Genomic DNA, 22,966 nt, shown 5'->3' with positions numbered 1-22,966 from the left:
GTGGAAAAAGATATTTAGAAAAATATTCTTTAAGTTCTATCAGAAATGCAAACAAATTTGATTATTAAGTTCTTATACTGTACTAGTGCTTCTCTTATTGCTAGGTTGACAGGTCTTGATAAACAGAATGCATCGTTCTATAAAACACCAACAGATTAAACCAGACACATCACTTGCTAAAGCTTTAAGGTAGAATCAGTACCTGAAAAAATACATCATGGTCCCGTGCACCATAACATCTGCCTACACGTCTATCCAGCTGCAAGTAGTTTAATCTGACAGTGACTGCTGGTTCAAAATAGCAGGCACTTGAATACTAAAGAATAGTTATGGCTCTGTTGATATCTATCATAAAATTCACTTATGTCTGCTGACGGTCTGCAGTAACCATGTGACAGCACTGGCATTGTAAATTCTATTCTTAGGACAGTTATGTGTAGTTTTAATTTTTGTAACCATTATTAAAGAAACTTGAAAATAAATAAAAATACCACGCACCAAAATTAACCAGATCTAAAGTCAAAATACAACATAATGAACTTTTATGCAGTTGGAACGGAAGCTAGAGCTTCGCATTCAAATTCATACTTTCAATATTGAATACCAAGAAATTATGATAGAATCAGAACTAGAAAAACGATTGTCTTTAATATTTCATAACTTATACATATTAGCTGCTTTCAGTCCTTCTGCTTCCTCTCATATTTAGCTTTTTTGTTTTCCTTATTCACATATATTATACACACATGCATGTTTAAATATTCATATATTATTGTCCAGATTCTGCATGAGAAAATATGCTGTTTTTTCTTTCTACAATTGTGTGACCTTGCTTCATATTATACAATCTAGTTCATCCATTTTTCTGCAAAGTTTTCAGAAGAGCAATATATATATTTATATGTTTACATGTATATTTGATACATATAATTTTCATTATCTATTCATCTGTTGATGGACAGCTAGGTTGATTTCAATTCTTTGATATTATTAATAAAAGAGCAATGAACAATGAGGTACAAATATCTATTTTGTGGAATATGGAGTTCTCTGGATAGATACCCAGCTGGGTCACACAGTGGTTCTATTTTTAGCTTTGGGTTTGTTTTTTTTCCCCCCATTTCAGAAGTCTCCAGATTGATTTGCACAGCTATCAACATTGGATAGGGTTCCTTTCTTTCAACAGCCTCTCCAACTTTTGCAGTCAGATGTGTTGATGAGAGCCATTCTGATGGGGGTGAGGTAGAATCTTAAAGTAGTTTTACTTTGCATTTCTCTGATGGTTAGGGATGCTGAACACTGTTAAAGATAGTTGTTAGCCATCTGTGACTTTACAAACTGTCTATCCAGTTCATTTGCCCACTTGATGACTGGGTACTTTATTTTCTTGGTATTTAATTTCTACAATTCTTTGTAAACTCTGGGTATTACCTAGCCCCTTGTCTGCCGTGTGGCTAGTGAAGATTCTCTCCCACTCTGTGGGCTACCTGTGAACTATCTACCTGTGAACTATCTACCTGTGAACTGCGCTCATCGGTTGCTTGGCTGCTGTACAGTCCCCCAAATTAAGGTTTGGTTGAAGGAGGAGCAGCAGGAGGCAGGGTCTATCTTGCTGTGTAGCTTTGCCTGGCCTGGAGTTTGCTGTAAACCAGGGAGACTTGTACAGATCTTCCTCCCGCCTCAGTCTCTCAAGTCCTGAGATTAAAGGCAAGTACCATTACAACCAGTTAAAATTATTTGAAAATATATATCTAAACAAAGAAATGGAATTCCTCTATAATGAAAATCCTAAGATACAAAAAACAAAATCACAGAAGATACTAGACAATAGGAAAACATTCATGTTTCAAGGTAGAAAGATTTTATGAAAATATCTGTGCTACCAAAATTAATTTATGGAAGTAACACAATATCACCAAATTTTTCATGTCAGGTTTCAATGGTCTAGAAAAAAACAAACAAACAAACAAAAACAAACAAACAAGAATTCATATTGAACCACAAAAGACCACAAACAGCAGTCCTTGTAAGAACAGTGCTGGAGCTATCTATCACAACACCCAGTCTCACATTACACTACAGAGCTGTAGTGATGGAGACAGTCTGGTAAAGGTATAAGAGTAGATGGGCCAATGAATGGAATAGAACAGAGGGCCGGAAATAGTCAAGTCTACATAATCTTTGACAGAGTAAAAACAAAACAAAACAAAAGAAAACAAAAACAAAGTGGGAAAGTGTTGGGGGCAGCCTATCCAACAAGTAGTTCTGGCAAAATTGTGTTTCACCTGTAAAAGGATGAACGCTAGTAGTCTAACCTTTCCTATCTTATACAAACTATCAATTCAAAGGGATCAAAGACCCATATTTAAGACACAAAACACTGAAACTTGGCAATCACTTTTTAAATAGAACACCCACAACATGGGAACTAACCGCACGTATCAACAGATGGGACCCAGGGAAAGAAATAGTTTCTGCACAGCAAAGGAAACAATCTTAGAACGGTTTAAAGAAAGGATCGTCAACTGCCCCTCACTTTCTGATACTGGGATCCTTCTCCAGGGACCTCGATGGTATATAGGCTCAGCAGACTTGGTGTCCATGAACAGCAGCTGGTTAATAGTGCTGGACATAGACTGTGATCAGGTAACATGGCGGCGAGGACCAGGCGGGTCCACACTGTGCTGTTCATCACCAGGCCGAGATAACCTGAGGGATAAGCATCATGCCTACCTCTCAATGCTTAGAGGTATTTTGTTTGGGGGATTCTTGGGGGGTGATAAATGTCTATTTTTTTTTTTCATATATTTTACTCTGCTGTTAATTAGATACACCTTCCCCACCACCGCCACACAGGCTGTTTGTATCAAGCTAGTCCAGTAAGAGACTATTCCTGGATCCCCAAATATTTGAAACATCGCTTTTGTACCCTGTTCTCAATAACAAACGGGGATTGAGGGCTGGCATGCTTTCCCATGTAGGTTCATTCAAGTTACCACACTGGAGTAAGATTTCAAATAAGAACACCGGCATGAAAAACAAAAGAATTTTTTTTAATAGGAAAAAATCCTATTATAATAGATGCTTAAATTGTGTTTGTGGCATTCTATGACCTCTGAAGCAACCTCTAATGAACTGTAGAGGAAATTCCTACTTGGAGTTAGGAACAAGACATAAGTTTCTCACAATTCTATACTTAAAGCCAGAGGCAAGTGACTGTGCCCTGGCCTAGCCTAAAATATGCTCAGGCCAGACTCACATGCTCACCTGTAGACCGGTTCCAGGAAACAGGTCTCAAGGTCATGTTCTTCCCACAGAAACCGCCTCCAAGGGGCTGTGTGCCAAGCCCTGGGGCTGTACCAACACTATCTGACTAAGTTTCTGGGGAAGTTTGTAAACTGTTGTGGAAGCTGGGACTCAAGCTTTGTTCTCCAGTCTTTTGTCACAAGTGAGAAAAGTCACTAATAAGCACTACAGGAACTCCTTTTCTGCTTAATTAGGAGCATCAGTCTGTGTGTCACTAGGCACACTGAAGCACCTCCACAGGTATGGAGTGTTTGGAAGGCCAATGCATCCCTGCTGGAACTATGTGGAGGCAATGTAAAAGTTGGACAATTACTTTAACATCCTAATGAATAAAGTCTATATCATATCTCTACCACTCCCAGAGTCCATGGAGTTGAACATTACTCACTAATTTATCAAAAGCACTCTCCTTATGTGTCTACACTTCTCATTAGCAGGATTTTGTCACAGTGCTGAAGGCAGAGGCCCAGGAAGCTGGAAAGCTCAGATCTGCATGCAGCTGTTACCTAACAACTCTGGGCATGTTCTGATGAAATAGATGTTTGCTTGGTTTGAGAACAAATATTATTTCTATAGAATATAAGTCTAGCACCATATATGACTGGCCCTAGATGGGAGAGCAAGTTATAAGCATTTGATAATTCTGTTTCTATTGTCTTTTTTTGATTGATGAGGGAGGTGGCATTATATATATATATACACAAAACCACATCCAATGATTTCTAAACTCTCATTAAGGAGACAGAAATGGAAAGAACTTCTGATGATAGCATGTGACTGTCCACAGAATCCAGCACATAAGGCCACAACCTTATGAAGAAAGTGAAGGTACCAATATGCTCAAAGGTGATCTGTGTGACCATTGCAAGGCTTCATCTTAACTTCATTCTCCAGTCAGATGTACTTGGTAAAGACAGAGGTGAGGGACCATCATGACAACAGAAGAAATTATGCCATGTTTCAACACACATGGTGGATAGCCTGCCCAGTCCAGGCAGAAGGGTTCACTGCCCTAGCTCACTCAGGAACTACTCAGATCCCAACCCCCTTGTTCACAGGCACACCCTCTGGCAGGCCTCCCTAGCTCCTCTGGAGGCCCTGGAAAGACTAGGCTTAGGGAGGCTTCCTTTTGGGCCTGGCTAAGGCTTTGCCAGTCTGCATTGAGGTTGGTATCCTGCCTGCCAATCCTGCTAGTCCTTCCCTCTGTACAGGCATTGATCTGCTAAATCTCTGCATGGAAAACTCTCTCCCCAAGCCCCACCTTGACTGGTCTTGTGCTGGTTTTTTGTACACATTTTACCCCACTTTTCCCTCTCACTCCTTTGTAGAAAACATCAGTGCCTTGGATCTGATGTATATTATTCTCACAAATACTTTATGTTAGTGCTTCTTTATATTTACATTTATGTAAATAGCATACTGTACAGTTTGTTTGCAGATTGCATTCAGTGCCGTAAGATTCTGAGATATCAGTATGGGTATGGGTAGCTCTTGCTCATTAATTTTCACCGATCAATAATATCCCATTTTATGGTAACAGCACACTTATTTGTGTTCTCATCACGGACTTATGAATTGTTTCTAATGGCGTAACAACTATAAGCATTCTGTAAACAAGCATCCCTGATCAATTCTTGTCTATGTGAGCCAGACTTCTCCCGAGCAGGTACAGAAGGGAGTTTTTACATTAAAGATAAACATCATCAACTTTATTTCATAATGACTGTGGATTATCTTTCAAAGCAGCTGGCCTTCCACCTTAGCTGGCAGTATAGGTGAGTCCCAATGCCCACACGCATGGCTCAGCAATGCGGAGTAAAGGCTTTATTCAGTCTGTTTGCTCCACTCAGGTGAAAAAAGGGCTCACATGCGGGGCATACACTATGGTTAGCTTTCCCAATCCCCCAATGTTTTCTCTTTATTTTTCTGAGCCATTGCCATGAAGAATCCCTCAGTAGTAAATCATCAGTACCCTTCTTAGGTTTTAGTACATACAGTGTATTTGTTCCAAAGAAAATATTTTCTATTTCTGAGATATCTAGGTTTTTTTTTTTTTTGTTTTGTTTTGCTTTGAAATATACCCACCTATTCTTGCAACTTCATGAGCCTGAACTCTCTTTCCTCCTGGTTCCCTTCCTCCTTAGGTTTATACCTTTGCCCAAGCTCCCAGGTTTGAGTTTTCTTTTCCTCCTGAAACGGAAACACTAGGGATTCCGTGCGTCTGTGTATGTATGAGGTCACCGTGCCTTCCTGTGGTCTCCTGAAGCATTCAGCACTAGATACCTCCACTCCCAGCTCCTCTGACAGGTAGAAATAGCTGCACTCTGGTTTTCTGCTTCAAAGACTCTGGCGTTGGTCCTAAATTCAGGGCACATTTCACCTCCTGTGGGTGCCCCCCCCCCCCAACCCTCATTAAATCCTCTCTGACGGCCATAGTGCTGCATCTCCTGACCCTTCCCAACTGTGCCCTGTGGAAGGAATCTTATTCTGCTTTACAAACCCTCTGCTAAAAAGCTGTTCATCTTTTACTCAGAATATTCCCCACCTCTGGGTTACTAAGAATACTTACCAGGCTTTAACTGCAATGTAGTTCTTTCCTAAAAATACTTCTTTTTCCTACAACTCTCTCTTGTATAGACTATGCACTCCTCCACAGCCGACACTGAGGTATCTTCCAGAAGGGAGGGTGTTCTCTTGGCTCCTTACAGGCATACTTATTAGCATAAAGTGTTCATAGTATTCCTCACCACCAGCATGTTATATAACCATCGAGCTAGCAGACCTGCAAACGGTACTCCCTCTTATATCTCTATTCTCTACTGGTAAAGGACATACACTCGCCATCTGTGTGTCAAGGTTCAGTGTGCTTTGAGGCAAGAGCCTTTCTGGTCATCCGCCCACCTGCGTCACCGTCACCGTCACCGCTGTGTGCTTAAGTCTAGCTGTCTGCCTCTTGCCCACAGAGAAGTTGTAATGGTTACTATGATGGTGGCGCTGACAGTGAAGAAGAGCAGCGGGCCCTGCTGTTCAGCAACCAATGAAATCCCCGCTTTCCTGGTTTCACATTCACGGCCACTGCCATGAATGTCTTCCAGGCCAGAGAGTGGCCCTCTGTCCAGGGCTCCCTATACCAGGCCTCCTGGCCACCTTGAGGATCCTGTTCCTCTCTCTTGTTGTGCTCCTTAATATTCTTCCTCATTTAATACTGAAATTGTTCTCATCTGAAGACATAGCACCGTGACCCCAGGGCTTCTTGGTCTGTTTCTTTCTTCTGTGACCTATACTAGCTTTTCACTAATGATGCTTTACACTGTCTGCTTTTAACAATCCAGTACCATCTCAGGCACTGAAGCCATTAACAGCCTGGGTCCTAATTAGACTTATAAAATTCAAGGCAAAAGGCAAGATGCCTTGATCTGATGACATATTACATGGAGGTATCCCCATCTTTTCTATATTCAAAAGATGAATGATGTAGAGTAATGTTCCATCTTTGCAGGTCTTGAGGCAGGCACAGGTTTAACTTAGGATTATGTTCACCAGCTGGCGGAAGGCCCCTGGCTGGATCTCAAGCAACTGCCCCACCAAAAAGCACTGAGAAATCCTGTAAAACATAATTTCTTTGTTTTTAACACTTTTTATTGATTCTTTGTGAATATTACATCATGCACCCCAATCTCACTCTTTCCCTGTCTGTTCATATCCACCCTCCACCCAGCAACCCCCTTAAAAGAAACAAAAAATAAAAATGACAAAATATTATCTCACCATGGAAATTGTATACAGTGTACCTGTTTGCCCAAACAGCTTTACTTGGAAATGGTCATTGCAATGAGTCTAATTATTAGTTTCTATCTATGTGGTTCATATTTATAAACAGTCCTTGGATTTTCAGTCTCAAGAACTCATCTAGTACATTTAAAACTCATCTCTTTAAAAAGGCAACAAAAAAAATTTGGACAAAAAATATATAAAACTATGTCTCGCTTTTAAGTGAAGTCATAGGGAAACAGACAGAAGGGGGCTGGACCTTAGGTGGGGATACTTCATCAACTCGTAACACATCAGCTGTCAGGAATCTCATAGATGAGGCTCTGTGGACTTGCCATCGAGTGCATAGTTTTAAGAGGCGCTGGGTAGTGTTATCCCCAGTTTCAGAGGTGCTGTTTACTGTTTACATTTATCTGTCTTTAAACCATCCAATCGCCTCCTCTCTCAGGCCAGCTCTGTATCCTTTGAAAGCTGATTTAACAGCCTAGGGATGTTGTCAAAAATGACTTCTCATTTTCATTTAGCTTCCCCTCTGCAAAGGTAGATTCTTTATATTTGGAGAGTCCTGTTGTTAAATAAACACTGAGACAATGGGATAAGAGTGAGTACTTGGAGCCTTATCTTCCAACACTGTAGTGATCTGGTAGAAATGATGTCTAAAGTATATCGTTCTTTTCTTTTCTTTTCTTTTTCTTTTTTTTGCAAAACAACCGTACGCCACTTTATTTAGATATTTATCTAAAAAAGTACAAAGTGTTAAACATGTGTTCTGATCTTCATGTTCTTTTGGTTTTTGGCAGTGCTGGGGACTGAATCTGGGTTAGGTGGGTCAGAAGAGGTGTTCAAAGGTCGTCCCACCCCAATAGACAAGGGAAGCCCATTCCTCCCTCCTACCTCGTTCTTTTCTTTAAATGTAGTATCTTTGTTGTTTAGATATTTGAGTCTTATATTAAGAAATTATAAAGAACAGTAGTAACAACAGCAATCTCCACTGGCTTCCTACTGCATATGTATTTGAAAACTACTAAGACACATGATGTACAAGTTATTGTGATGTAAGCCTTTAATTCTGGCATTTGAGATCCAGAGGCGGGTTGACCTCTCTGAATCTGAGACCAGCCTGGTAACATAGTAAGTTGTAGGCCAGGCAGAGTTACATGGTGAAAACTTGTCTTCAAAAACAAACAAACAAAAAAAGATGCATGATACATGTCCTCTAATGTAAGACGATTATCGGGGGTGAACTGATGAGGCGGTGCATGATAATAATACACACGGATCATTATTTGCTGAAATGGAAAACCATGAAGACTAAATCCCCGAGCTCCCATTTTCTCTATGTAGAATATTTTCTGTATATACAGACAAAAATAGTAGGAGAAAATAGACTAAGTCTAACCTTTCTTTATGAAATCTAACAATAGTACCACAAAATATGAGGCTAGCTTTTAAAAAAGTTACTAACAATGAAAAACTAGAAGGAAAGAAACACCATCTATCTTAGGTCTCTTGTCTTATGATCATGCTAGAGTTGCTCTTGTACATGTTTCTTCTATTCTATGGAGTGTGTGTGTGTATGTGTGTGTATGTTCTAGCCATTAAAGTAAAGGCTTGTTACTGAGTTCAAGATGAAAGAAGTAACTTTGGGGGAAGGGGACGGTCATTATCTTGTAAATATTTCATTTTATATATGTAACTTCATCAAGAGTATCACTCATTTCTAAACTTTTAAAGCTTACCATGGCTTCTCCAGAAACATGAATAAGAAAGATTAATGTTCTACCCATAGCTATGAAGCCAGTTACCCGTCAAGGATGTGGAGTGACAGGAGAGAGTCAGGCCATATCTGAACTGATGACTTAAGTTCACGCACAGTGTAGCCACAGGCAGAATGATGCCCACTTCAACCTTGATATCACTCTGCCTTTTCTCTAAACTAGTGCTTTCTCCTCTGATGCTTATATAGGCATAACCTTAATGTGTGCTGTTTAAGTTTACCCTTATATCAGCCAAATGCTGATTTTTCTTTCCCACTGTTTAGCTTCAATCCAGACATGGCATTGTAACACTTATGTTAAGAATATCCCGTCTCAAGTTTGTGTAAACTTCTCTGCCTTGTCAATAAAAACTGAAAAGCCCAATAACTAGAATAGAGAATATGGTGGGACTTCTGCCAGACAGGAGAGGGTAAGGGAGGGGAGGGGGAGAGACAGTATGGGGGGAGAGAAAGAGAAGGAAAAGGAGGAGGAGGGGGGGAGGATTTGCCCCTAGGAAGGGAGTCCAGATGCTCCAAGGGAGAAAACACCTGAAGCCCACAGAGTCAGATCAACACAAAAATGCAAGTATCTCAGGGATCTTGCCTGGGAGGTAGCCAGTTTAGAGGATTAGAATAGAATTATAATGCCTAGTTATTGTGCTTTTAAGTTGCAAATAAATCGTCGTTTCTCTGTGTCATTACTGGGGAACTAGCTAGGATAAAGAAAAACAGCTGCTGTATTAATTTACTGCATACATTTATATTAAAATTCCTTGTTACAACTCACTCTTTGTTGCTTGCTGGCTAGCTACATTAAAAAGCATTTTTTATTTTACTTTAACTTAGTGTTTCATGGCCCTTAGAGAATGTCTGTATGTTCCCTATTTATATGATAAAGTAGTTGAATTGGGGCTCACCCTCAGTGATAGAACATTCCCTAACTTCCGAGGTTGGGCCCCTGCAATCCTACCCCAGAAATGAAGACTTCTCTTTAAATATGTGTTAGGTCTACATGGCTAGCAGTATAGAAGAAAAAAAAAAAAAAGGAAAAATTCTTACAAGTGGAAAATTTGAAAATATGTTAATTTTTCAGACAAATTTATTTGTCTGAATCTCACAATTGGCATACTGGATATTTTTCATCTTATATATATGATTATTTATGAAGAGATTTATTTGCTAATGTTTGTCCTGGATGTAATCTGCAGTCATAAATCTATCCTTTTTGTTAACACAACACTAACAATGCTGGATGCTAGTGATCGGTGCTGACTGTGGGTTAGGCATTCTTCCTATGTGTCTGTAATGCTTTTTATTTATGTGTGCATGTTACATCATGCGTCGAGATCAAAGGACGATTTCTGAAGGCTGGTTCTCCACTCCCACATAGCTGAGGTCTTCCTTGATCACTCCTGCTGGTGCTCCTGTCTCCACCACCCATCTTGCCACAGGATTACACACATGCTACCTTATGTGGCTTTCTATTCATCAGTTCCAGGGACTGAACTCATGACATCCACTACTCTGGCTCTCAGTTTTCTGAAGTTCTTAAAAACACAAGCCAGCTTTGGGTCTCACAGCTGTGGGACAGAAGAGGCAAACTATGCAACTTGGGAAAGGCTACAGGATTCCGGTGTGAGGAGGCGGAGTGGAAACTCAACATTCTTGTTCTTTCTGTTACAGAAAGCTGAAAATCTGAGCTGCTTTCATTTTTTGCTCCTTAAGGTTATATTTAGAACTGTAATTAACTTTATTACTTCAAAAGCCTTCTTCTCAAATCAGAAAGTAAGGGCCGGATGCCACGTATACACAGGAACTTCCTAATGACACAGGGTCAACTACATACAGGGAAAAAGACTGGGGGCATACTGAGAACACAGGCCACTGCAGTGCCGGGGTCCATACCCACACATACATGGAAGGAGCCTGGCAGGTATCCACAGAAAAACATAATCCTATAAAGATTATCTAGAGCAGTTTTATAACCTTGAAATAAAAAACCCTCAATATTATAAGGGAAAAGATAGACCCCTTAAAAACAGCTCTGCCGCTCGGAGATCACACAGAGTCAAATAAGGGCTAGGGGTGCGGTTAGCAGGGAGCACTCGGCCAGCACTCCAGGTATATGACCTGGGGCTCCATGTCCCATCCCACAAAGAAGTCTAAGGTAGAGAGAAGCAGCAGAGGGAGGGACAGGTCAGTGAACCAGAGAAGACACAGGAAGGGATGCAGCAGGCAGGCAGCCTCAGATAAATGCAAATGCTAATTCACTATTGGAAAACGGCTCCAATTCATCAGCAAGGAGAAAGAAAATAACAGTGTGATGTCATTTTTCATGACATTGGCACAAAGTTTAAAGTGTGGTTTCATCCAGGGCTGAAGAGAAGCCAGGGAACTAGGCACCTGCACAAGCTTTTGAGGGAGGTTTACTAAAAGTCTTCAGGAGACCAACCTGATACTATTGAACAGAACAGAACAACCAAGTCCACATTTCTTCTGACCCCACGACCCACTTCTCAGTCCCTAGTCTGTGGAGGCAGCATCAATACAGCAGCAGCAACTCCAGCAGCATTGGCAGTAATGCCTGTTCACACCGAGTGCCAGCACCCTAACTAACTACAGCACCCACATGGTGGCACACAATGTAATCATTAAACATAATGGGTTTAATACTTATTTCTGAGCCCAGAAGAACCATTACACATTTTTTTTTTCCAGAAGCCAAATTTAGAGCTGACTAAAACACAACAAATCAAAGACTCCAAATCTGATTTAGTTTGTTTGCGCACATAGGCAGGCAGCCATGGAGGTCCCCACATATCAACTGGTAACTCTCGAGGGCAGGACTGAGGGTGGGGAGAAGTCATTATTCAGATTTCCACACTACTGCATCTGTTTTACTCGCTACAGTTAGTATTTGGCTTCTTTAAGTTAAAGTCTTATTCATAAAAACAAAAATTACAAAGTGAATAGGCTAAAGAAATGAAGGAACATTATTTGCATCTACTAGAACAGATCTTAAGAGATGCATCCCAATTCCAGGAAAACAGTATTCTGATAGAAAGAACAAGGGTCGCTTTTGCTTTTTTTTGTTAAAAGCTCAGTGGGGGATTCCTATTCCAGCATGGCCTCACAGCTAACACATGTTAAAATGCTGAGGGTGCGGAGAGGTCCTGCAGAACCACTGGTCCAGATGGGAGCCTTGATGAGTCTACTCACCAACACCTACAGTACACCCCCACTGCCGCCATCACTTCACAAAGAACACAAAGCAAACACTCACACAGAGTTGGAGCTAACCTCACAGACAGCAACAGGGATAGATACAACATGCTACCCAAATATACAATCCACACAATAGTAAGGATCGAAGTAAGCGCACACATGATATGGAACATTTTAATAGTTTTATATATGCTTGAATATGAAGAAAACATTTTCTTCATATACATATTAAGAAGATTGGTTTGGGGAAATTTTTTTAATATTTGAAAAAATAAACTGGATATTTGTATGGTGACTTTATAGTTTTTTTGTGTTATTTTTCTTTACTTTGTGCACTTTAAAAATATCTATATAAACAACAAAATTAAAAGATGGTGTGCAAGAGAGTAGACAAACAGGCATAATCTGTTAGAATCTCCAGGGAATACACCAGGGGAAGCTGCTAACAGCATCAGAAATGGGGAGCTGACACCTGAAAAACTCTAGTCTAATAGCAAAGGAAAAGAGATAAATTTAAAAGCAGCACAAGAAAAAACAAGAGTCCATCCTAGAGGAACTGGAAAGGTAGGGGAATTCTCTTGTCCTTGTCCTAGTTAGGGGAAATGACTAGAACCACACTTAAGATGGAGAGCCTCAAAAAACTGTCACTGAACAGTAGCAGACACTTTAAAGAGAGATTAAATAAATATAAACAAACAGATAAACAAATCCCTTTGGCATTGAAGTAGAGCATTTTAAAAGAAAACCTTCTGGTGGGCAATTTGGCAGTGCCAGATTTCCAATGATCCACAGTCTAGAAATCTCAGGGTACCATGGAGTCTTTATGCTGAATGTGTCTAGACTAAAGGGAGGAAACTTTGAACCAAAACCGTAAGATTTAGAAAGGTAGAAACCTGATTGGAGACAAAGCCTGGAGGGAAACAGATGCAGGTGTCTAATGACACATCCAACATCAGAAAAGACTGTGCATGGACAAGGGCAGCATGCACATCCTAGAGGTGGCCCAGATATGTGTTCAGCATCTATGAGCCAATCCAGGATGGAAGGGCTACCTACTGATGGGCTGGCACTTTACAATGGGCCATTGGAGCTAGAATATTTGAAATCCCAGCCCCCAGGGACTGCTCAAAAGTATGCCTGAATGTATGCCTAGTATCTATGACATGATTTCTGAAGGAGCGCCTGATAGGCCTGGCATCTGTGACTTGACCTTGCACAGTGCAGCTCAGAGGCGTGGCAGGCATTAAGTGAGACTGAGGAGGAACATGGAGAAATCTGAGGCTTCACCAGCAATGAGAGACAACATTCAGACTCAGTGTCTCCATCCAGCTCTTGTCTGGTACCCCCTTACTTTGTCCTGTTGACTTATAGCCTTGTGCTCCTGGTCTGTGTTTCTCCTACAACTCCCTTTTTCCTTATTGGTTTTTGATGTTTTCACAAGGCACACAGCCTAGCTTAGCCCGCGGATTCTGTATCTTAGCCTCCTGTAGTTCTTCCCTTTCTGTTTTCCTTCCATCCACCTTCTGCTAAGATTGTCTCATCTTGACTTGTGTCTCTTTTGTTTCCACTGTTTGGTTACTTTTTCTTTCTTACCTTTCCTTGTATCAGCCCAATATGAATCAGTCTTTCCTCCACTTTTTACCCAGTTTACTGTAGCCAAAATACTAAGTAAATAGAACAAAGAAAGTATATTGAAATCTGTAAGAACAAACTACCAAATAATACATAAAGTCAGGCCTATGAGGAAAACTACATATTTCTCAACAATTAGTTTAAATTTGTGTGTGTGTGTGTGTGTGTGTGTGTGTGTGTGTGTGTGTGTATTTGTGTGATGAGTGTATGTGCACCTGAATGCAGTGGGCAGAGATATGAAGAGGATGTCAGATGTCTGGAGCTACTGTCAACTGCCTAATGTCTGTTAGAGGAAACCAAATTCAAATCCTTGGTTAATGAAATACTTCAAACATGCCCAATGAAAGAATAAGGGTAATTAAATAAAAAGACAGCTAAACCTCCATATACATCCTAACTCAAACATTACAAGAAACACAAAACATCAAAGTCAAGTCTCTGGTTAAGAACAGTCAATGCTTTTTACCATTGAGCTATCTCTCCAGCCCCTTAACTCTTACTTCTAAAGCCAAGAGGGCTTGCCAAGACATGTTTCCAGCTCTGAATGGCAAATGCCACACAAGACTACTCATCCAGCAAAACTAAGTTGTAACTATGAGAGAAAGAAAAAACTTTCCATGATAAAGAAATTCATGACTACTAAACTAGTTTCACAGGGGAGGATAGCCAGTAAAATTCTTTGGATAGAAGAGATAGATAAATACACCCATGAAGCTACAGGAAATAAACCACACCAGAACTATAGTTTAGGCATGAAAAATAAGAAAATACTAAACATGAAAAAGAAAAAAAACAAATCAAACAACAAAACCCAGCCCAATCAAAAGACACCAGGTAGCAGACTGGATTAGGGAACAGGATCCATTGATTTGTTGTCTCTAAGAAATGCATTTCACTGACAATGACAGATGCTGTCGTAAAGTAAAAGGGTTGGAAAAGGTACGCCAAACAAATGGATCTAAGAAACAAATGGCATTACTGTTCTAACGTCTGTCAAGACAAGAGTCCAAACCAAAATTAGAAGTGACAAACGTGTAGTGTATGCTATCTGACTGCAGGGCAATAAAACAAGACATCACCAGTCGGAGAAACCATGGAAAACAACCAAACTCATGGAGATTGACCAACACAGTCCTGCATGATAAACAGAACAGAAAGGAAATCAAGATGGAAAAAAATAAATATTACCGTCAAATGAAAAAGAAATCACAACATTATCAAAATGTGTGACACAATGAAGTCGGTTATAAGAGCGAAGTTTATAGTAACAAGTGTGTACATTAAATTAAATCAGGAAAAAAAAATCTCAAATATATAACAATGACCTCAAGGCCTTGGGGAAAAAAAAAAGCAAACTCTCATCCTAAACAAACACCAACTTCAAAGATCTTAATGCAAGTCCTGAAACTGAAGTTGCTTGAGTAAAATACAGGGAAAATAATTACAGTCATAGGAAAGACTTTTAAGATTGATTTTATTTTTAATTATATATGTTATATATATGCGTGTATGTATGTGTGTATGTATGTTTGTGTGTATGTATATCTATATCTATATATTCATCCATATATACAGATATGTGTCCATGAGTACAGGTACTCATGGAAACCAGAGGCTTCCGACCCTTTTCCTTTTTGGAGGTTGAGTTTTAGTTGTGAGATACCAGATGTAGATGCTGGGAACTTGGGTCCTCTTCTAGAAGAGTATGTATTCTTAACCACTGTACCATATTTCTAGCCCCAAGAAATTTAAGGGTTCCAGTTGTTCAGAGAATAATGCTAATAACTGACAAGAAGGATCTATTGAACCTTTGACAAGAAGGAAATTGACAATCGATTATCAGTTAATCAATTGACAAGAAGGAAACAATTTTAGTGTCTGTTCAAAAAAGGATATAGTTAATTAAGTGAAGAGATAGTTTACAGGATAGGAGAAATAATGTTGCCAGTTATAAACATGATAAAAGAATAACACCAAGACTATATAAAAATTTAAAAAAATAGAATGAGAATATCAACCTACTAGGAAGACGGAATGGAAATAGCCAATATGTTCAACCTTAGTAGACATCAGAGAAATGCAAAATAACAATGCATCAAGATTTCATCCCATCCATTCAGAATTAGTCATTAAGAAAACACAGAACAAATGGAATTAGTCCAGTCATGGAAATCAGTATGGAAGTCCCTAAAAACAGAACCAAACCAAAACAAAGAAAGCTCAACTAACCAACCAACCAAACAAACAAACCAAACTTCCACTAAAACTAGTTCTGCCATATGACCCAGCAATACCTTGCATGGGTATTGATTGACCCAGAGGACATCAAGTTGACTCATCACAAAGATATTTGCAGATCAATGTTGACTGTGGCATGACTCACGATAGCGAAGTGTTGGAATGAACCTTGATACCAAAGAACAGAAGAATGGATGATGAGCACACAGTGTGTAAGTACAATAGGGTTCTTTTATCCATAAAGAACAGAGCCCTGTCGTTTACAGGAAAATGCGTACACCTGGAAATAAAATAGTAAGCAAATTAAGTCAGTCTCAAAGAGACAAATACCATGTTCTCTCTTATGATTTCTAGATTTCATGAAAGTACATTAAATCATATCACCTAAGACATGAAACTGTGTAGCGGAACCAAGAGGACTAATAGGGAGAGGAGAGAAACTAAGAGGAGAGCAGGGAAGGGTGTATATGCTCAGTGTATAATATATACTTGTATGGGAATATCTTTACACCACACTGTACCATTTACAATGAATATACACAACAAAATTTACAGATTTATAAATAAAATACAGTAAGGGTTATTTGCACTTTAATACCACAAGTGACCCCAATTTTACTACTTGTAAATTTGTATCTATAAAGAATATCTTCAGAATCAAGTTTCATAAAGGGCATGGAATCTATTATAGTAATAAATGCCTTATTTAAAAATATATGCCGTATCAATGGACTGATTTAATAGATTCCTCTGTACAATTTCTCTTGGTGCTCCATCAGATAATTTAATAAAAAGAATCTTTACAGAGATGCTATTTGGCTCATTTTGATTGTAATTAATGTTATTTCATAAACTGTTTATGAGAATGAAATTGTTATAACCCTCACTATTAACCATCTCTTAAACTTCATGTTCTCAAATTGAAACTACATTTTCATTATAAAAGAATTCTATCTTCCCCACACCTTAATAACAGAGAACCACCATGTTGTCATTTTTCTCTCTTACACAAAACAGAATACTTTAAGTATCTCATATAAGTGAAAATACAGTATTTGCCAGAGGCTGGAGAGATGGGTCATTGGTTGAGTACTGGCTGCTCTTCTAGAGGGTTTGATTCCCAGCATGCACACCGTGGCTAATGACTGTGCCAAATGCCAGTTCCTGGGGATATGACTCATACTCTGGCCTCCACAAGCAGTGCACACATGGGATGTATAGGTACACACAGGCAAGATGTTCATTCATATAAAAACAAATCTCTTTTTAAAAAGTCACCATTTGTGACTAGTTTATTTTACTTAGCACAAAATCCTTAAGGTTGACTTGCCTTTAGAAATTAATATTTCTTTGTACATGGGGAATAAGAAGAGGTACCCTAATTAGGGAGTAAAGGAAAGAGGGAGGGAGGGAAGGAAGGAGGGAGGGAGGAGGAAATAAATAAAAAATAAGAATTGGAGGGTAAAATAATTGAAGGTGTCAGGAAAGGTTGTAAGGAACCACACTATTAACTACCTAAAAATACCTATAATATACATTAGTCAGTATAAAAATAAACACCTACTGGATGGTTTTGTGTGTCAACTTGACCCAGGCTGGAGATTTCACAGAGAAAGGATTGTCAGTTGAGGAAATGCCTTCATGAGATCCAGCTGTGAGGCATTTTCTCAATTAGTGATCAAAAGGGAGGACCCATTGTGGGTGGGACCATTCCTGGGCTCTTGGTTCTATAAAAGAGCAAGCTGAAAGCCAGGGAAGCAAGCCAGTAAGTAACACCCCTCCAGGCCTCTGCATCAGCTCCTGCTTGGTGACCTGCTTGAGGTCCAGTCCTGACTTCCTTTGGTGATTTAGCAACTGAATAAACCCTTTCCTCCCCAACTGCTTCTTGGTCATGATGTTTGTGCAGGAATAGAGACCCTGACTAAGACAATAGTTCTAACTAAAATGTTCACATGAGGCTGTCAATGCTCTCTCCAACAGCCCTAGACAAGTGGTCCTCAACCTTCCTAATAATACAGTTCCTCATGTTATTGGTGACCCCTGACCACAGAATTATTTTCTTTGTTACTTTGTTTTAACTATAATTATTACTGTTATGAATTATAATATAAATATTTTTGGAGATAGAAGTTTACCAAAAGAGTCACAACCCACAGGTTGATAAGCACTGTTCTAGACCATCTAACAAGACCCAACACGGCATTAACAGCCCTCTTTGGAATTGTTGGTTAGGGTTATACATGCATCATCCAAAACAGTACAGACTATTGCTATTACCCATGGTTGCCCCTCCAACCTCACCCCACGAGTTGTAAGTAAATAAGTCCTAATTACTGAAAATACCATGCAATTCACACACAGGGCCCAGAGGTCACTGAGCCTGGAATTGACCCACCTCCCTAAAGACTAATCATAGGGGAACAACCATCACTCATACCCAGCCATGACACATATTAATGACTCTCACACCTGAGACAAAGATCACTGTGGAAGCAGAGGCAGAAGGATTTTAAGAGCCAGAGCAACAAGGGACTTTCTGTGAGTGTGCCTCCACTAGTAGTGGCAGAAGTAACAGTCGTAATCTCACCATCATGATCTCGGCGTCATGGCTGTCTGAACATGATCCGAATAAGGACGACAACGACGACGACAACAGGAGCAATGCCAATGTGGATGGGGAAACGTTCAGGAGGCTGCAACTGTACACAAAGAACTCCGGGCAGCAACTAAAGGACACCGAGAGCAGGAGAAACAGGAAGGACACTTGACCCGAGAAGCACAGTGGTCTTGGCTGACTGGGATCTTAAAGTGAGTCAACATCTCAAGGTTGAAGAAAGAGAACTAAAGTTGAAATGCTATAAGATAGGCCAGTTTTCAGATGCCAAGTAAAATTAGCTCCCTGGAAAGTCAGAGATCACGAGCAGATGCAGGGGATAGGACTAAATTCATTGGTTGGTACAGGCAAAGAGCAAAAGTGAAGACCTTCCTGGACTTCACATCCCAGAGGTCCATCATACCACCCTAGACCAGAGCTTCTCATTCTCAGCCTTCCTAAGACTGTGACCTGTAGTGCAGTTCTCTCATCCTGTGGTGACCCAACCATAAAAGTATTTTCATTGCTACTTCACAACTATAATTTTGCACTGCTATGAATCTGTAAGTATCTGTCTTTTCTGACTGTCTCAAAGAGGTGGAGAGCCAAAGGTTGAAAACCACTGTCCTAGAGTGAGACATGGCAAATAGTGCCTATAAAAGATAGCTAATAGATACTTCAGGCATTCTGGACCATAAGCTAGGTCTCTGTCATTTAATCAACACTGTGTTGAGAGTGGGAAAGCAAGGGGTCACATGAATGATTTTGGCCATGCACACGTGCGTGTACACACACACACACACACATATACCATGCATGCATTCATGCTCAAATAAATAAATAAATAAATAAATAAATAAATAAATAAATGTAGTAAGAAAATTTAAAAGAGCTCAGGTTCTATCTCTAGTACTACAAAAGAAAAAAGTTGTTTTTCACTGTAAAACATTCTTGAGAACGCTTTAATCTTTAAATGACACTTGCAGTCTGCTTATAGGCTGCACCCCAACTCAATCCTCTGTGTGTTCTGTGTCCCTTTTACAGATGACTCAGGCCAGGCTGAGAGATGTTAAAATGATTTGCCCATTATTGCATAATTCGTAACTGACAAAGTCCCCAGTAGGTTGGGTCCTTCAATTATTAATTCTAACCTACCTCTAGTTCTATACTTCCACATAACAAATAGGCTCAAACCCTCAAATTGGAGCTGGCAAACTATGGCTACAGACCACATCTGAACTTCACCCATTAATTTTCAGGCTGAAAAATAAGAATAGTCTATCCTTTGTCAAGGCCATGGAGAACAGAGGCTCACTTGCAAGAATTGGTTCTTTCCCTCTACCATGTTGGCTCCTGGGTCAACAGGCTTGGAAGCAAGCCCCCTCATCAGATGAACCATCTTGCCAGCCCAGAGCCCAGGTTCTTGTACACATTAGGCAAGCAGTCCATCACTGAGCTATATCCCAGCTCAGCAATTAATTAAGAATCTCTTTTAAAGAGAGTTTCGGGATAGATCCCAAGTCCTGAGCGAGAAGACAAAGGGGAACTTGTACTACAGATGTCCAGACATCTTGTACCCTCTGAACTTGCAAGGCACCGCACAGTTTTTAGATTGCTCACTTAAATAATTTATTTTCATCTTCTCATATTCAGCCATCAATGGCCCGACTTTGCCAGTTTTGTTCTCTGCTCCTAATACTCATATAAGGAGGATCCAATTTTATCATGAAACCACAAAAAGAAAGTCGTGTCTGAAGTATTGCTCAGATGACTGTGTCACAAGTGGCTGCTGCTCGCCACTGTGACAATGCTGATTCTGTAGTGGTTAAACTACAAAACATGTGAGCTACATAAAACTCATGTTCTCCTGACACCTCCCCCTCCAAGCTAACACTATAATTTCTATATACCGTAATATCCTGAATATATCAAATGGTAGAACAGGGATAGGGATGAAATTTTGAAGTTTTTCTTTTATTGTTCAGGCAACCCAGAGTTTATGTACCACTTCCCATTACTCTATTAAGAAATTCTGTGTCTACTTTATAAAATATTGAAAGAAAACTTCTTTGCATTTGTTTTGTGATATTATTCTAGGCAGCTATTTCCTGTTAACAAGCAGGGAGAAGTCAGGGTGACCGCCTTAGCAGGAGAGAGCAGTCTCTGAAGCAGATGCTCACCCCTGGGACCTAGGAGTGGGAGCTACAGCCCGATGCCTGCACAAGGTCAGAGGGAGAGTCAAGCAGAGCCGGCCAGCACCGGAGCTGGAGCCTTCCTCAGAGCTCCATCAGCCTCATGTCTAGATGCCTGCACATGAAAATAGGGAGAAGTCAGGCTCCCTTAGAAAAGAAAGGATAACACGGTTTACTACAGAGAGCCGTAACCTTAAATGAGAGATAAGACCCCACAGGGCAGGCAGGACACTGGGTCAGGAGAGTAGAACTGTCAACTGGTTCAGAACGTGATAAGAAGTGATTGGTGTGTGTGTGTGGGGGGGGGGGTCACAAGATGACTTCTGATTTTTACAGGAAATACTCCAGGGTATTTCTGCAGATCACAGTGGACCCCTACATCTAAAATGAAGACAAGACACTGCATTCCTGAGGGTCTGTCTGTGCTGTTCTCCACAAAAGGTGAAGGGAGACTTAGTTATCACACACCAGGTGAAAGGTTTCCCATTCATTCAGGAGGAGGTTGATTCTCTTCTATGGAAATGCTGACAGTGAGTCTTCCCATTTGCTACATTAATAATGAGCTTCTTCTAAACTCTTTCTAACTCACGCAGCATCCACCCCAGCTGCTGCAGCTTTAGTTGCCTCCTCCTCTTTAAATGCCCACATCAGTCCAACCATCACAAGCCCTAACTGTTCAGTCTTAGGACTTCTCTTCCCAGACACACTTCTTTCCAGGGCTCTTCCTTAGGCTCTTCTCCAACCCTGCTGTACAGGGGCTACCATGACTTCATCACTGATGGTTCTGTCCAGTTACCAATGCTCCGTGTGTTAGATTTAAACCAGCGAGCACTATTTACCCTGGGCCACCCTGCACCTTTCAGCATGACTAACTCCTTGATATTCATTCTTTTTCCCTTCTTTAGGTTCATGGAAGCAAGGCCCCTCTCCCCTGCCAGTTTTTCTCTGGATATGCCCTTTCTCCAGTAGAATGGAGTTTCTTCCCCACCCCTTGTAAACAGTGTTACAAGGGTTTCTCCACAGGTGATTTTATCAAGAGTAAGAGCATTAGCTGACACGTACTTAGCATATGCTGTACGTCACCTCATATTCTAAACCTTTACAACTCATCTAGGGAAGCGGTGGCTTCTCAGAACTATGCATATGAGGAATTGATACATTTATCACTCAGATGAGACCGAGGCCTTGCCATTACGTTACTTATCTCTGGTCACATGGCATATGGGGGACTGAATTCCTTCAGCCTCATCTCTGTACCCAAGTTCTGCTGCTCTGTGGCTTGGGCAATGGCTGTGGGGTTGGAAACTTCTGAGGGACAACTTAAGCCTAGCTCTTCCGGTGCACATTTGCATGAGCTGTCCAGCAGAACTCTAGGAAGATACCCTACACCGTCTCACACTAACAGCTCTAGAGTATAGCTTACTTATGGTTACCTCCATCACACCACGCCACCCCAGAAACTCATCTGACCACACACCACAAAGGCCAAATGGAACTCTTACTCTACACTGTTTTTGAATATACGTCTAAATTCACACTTTCATCTGTGACTTATATTTCAAAATAAATAAGCACTACAATTAAAACAAAACAAATTTAACAATATTGTTGTGAATGGCACAGCTATTAAATGGTAGATAAAAGTACATAATGTGTCAATCTGAGGCATTTTCTCAGAAGTGGACAGTAAATTTGTCTGAACAACAAGTGTATAGCATGACACATGCTTTCTAGATTTACAAAAGGCAATCTTATCTCCAGGAAGGGATTTCCAGTCGTTGAAACCTTGCAGCCACACACCTATGGAAAATGTACAAAACGGCTTGGATGGTTTCAGGTTTGAGACCTTACTCTTTCATATAACTAAAATTACATCTTCGATGCATCTCACAGAGTTTCCCTTACATCACTGTGGTAACAGAATTATGGGTTGTTATGTATTAGGAGTCACCTAGTGCCTCCTCTGACGCTTATCATACATGGGGACAGCCAATGCCTGATGATTGACTTCTATGTGTTAAGTACTTAGGTTTCTACAATTTCCCCATGCAAATATAGTCGTCGTCGTCGTCTTCTTCTTCTTCTTCTTCTTCTTCTTCTTCTTCTTCTTCTTCTTCTTCTTCTTCTTCTTCTTCTTCCTCCTCCTCCTCCTCCTCCTCTTCCTCTTCCTCTTCCTCTTCCTCTTCCTCTTCCTCTTCCTCTTTTTCTTCTTCTTCTTCTTCTTCTTCTTCTTCTTCTTCTTCTTCTTCTTCT

At 40.3% G+C, this 22,966-nt stretch overlaps 1 protein-coding gene across 25 annotated transcripts in view; it reads right to left on the bottom strand.

Moving 5' to 3' along the window:
* Positions 1-22,966, bottom strand: part of Pkp4 (plakophilin 4) — a 214,090-nt gene that overhangs the window by 93,303 nt on the left and 97,821 nt on the right. The window contains exon 1 of one of the 25 annotated variants that reach the window (XM_029537129.1): positions 1,518-1,695. The exons of the other annotated variants lie outside the window; for them this stretch is intronic. The gene's annotated coding sequence lies outside the window, so the exon portion shown is untranslated. Of the gene's footprint in view, positions 1-1,517; positions 1,696-22,966 lie in introns of those variants that run through there. 25 annotated transcript variants of the gene reach the window in all.

Source organism: Mus pahari, chromosome 3 (genome assembly GCF_900095145.1).
Source record: "Mus pahari chromosome 3, PAHARI_EIJ_v1.1, whole genome shotgun sequence".
In the NCBI taxonomy this organism is placed as follows: Eukaryota; Metazoa; Chordata; class Mammalia; order Rodentia; family Muridae; genus Mus; species Mus pahari.
This window is presented reverse-complemented; position numbering and strand designations above follow the sequence as displayed.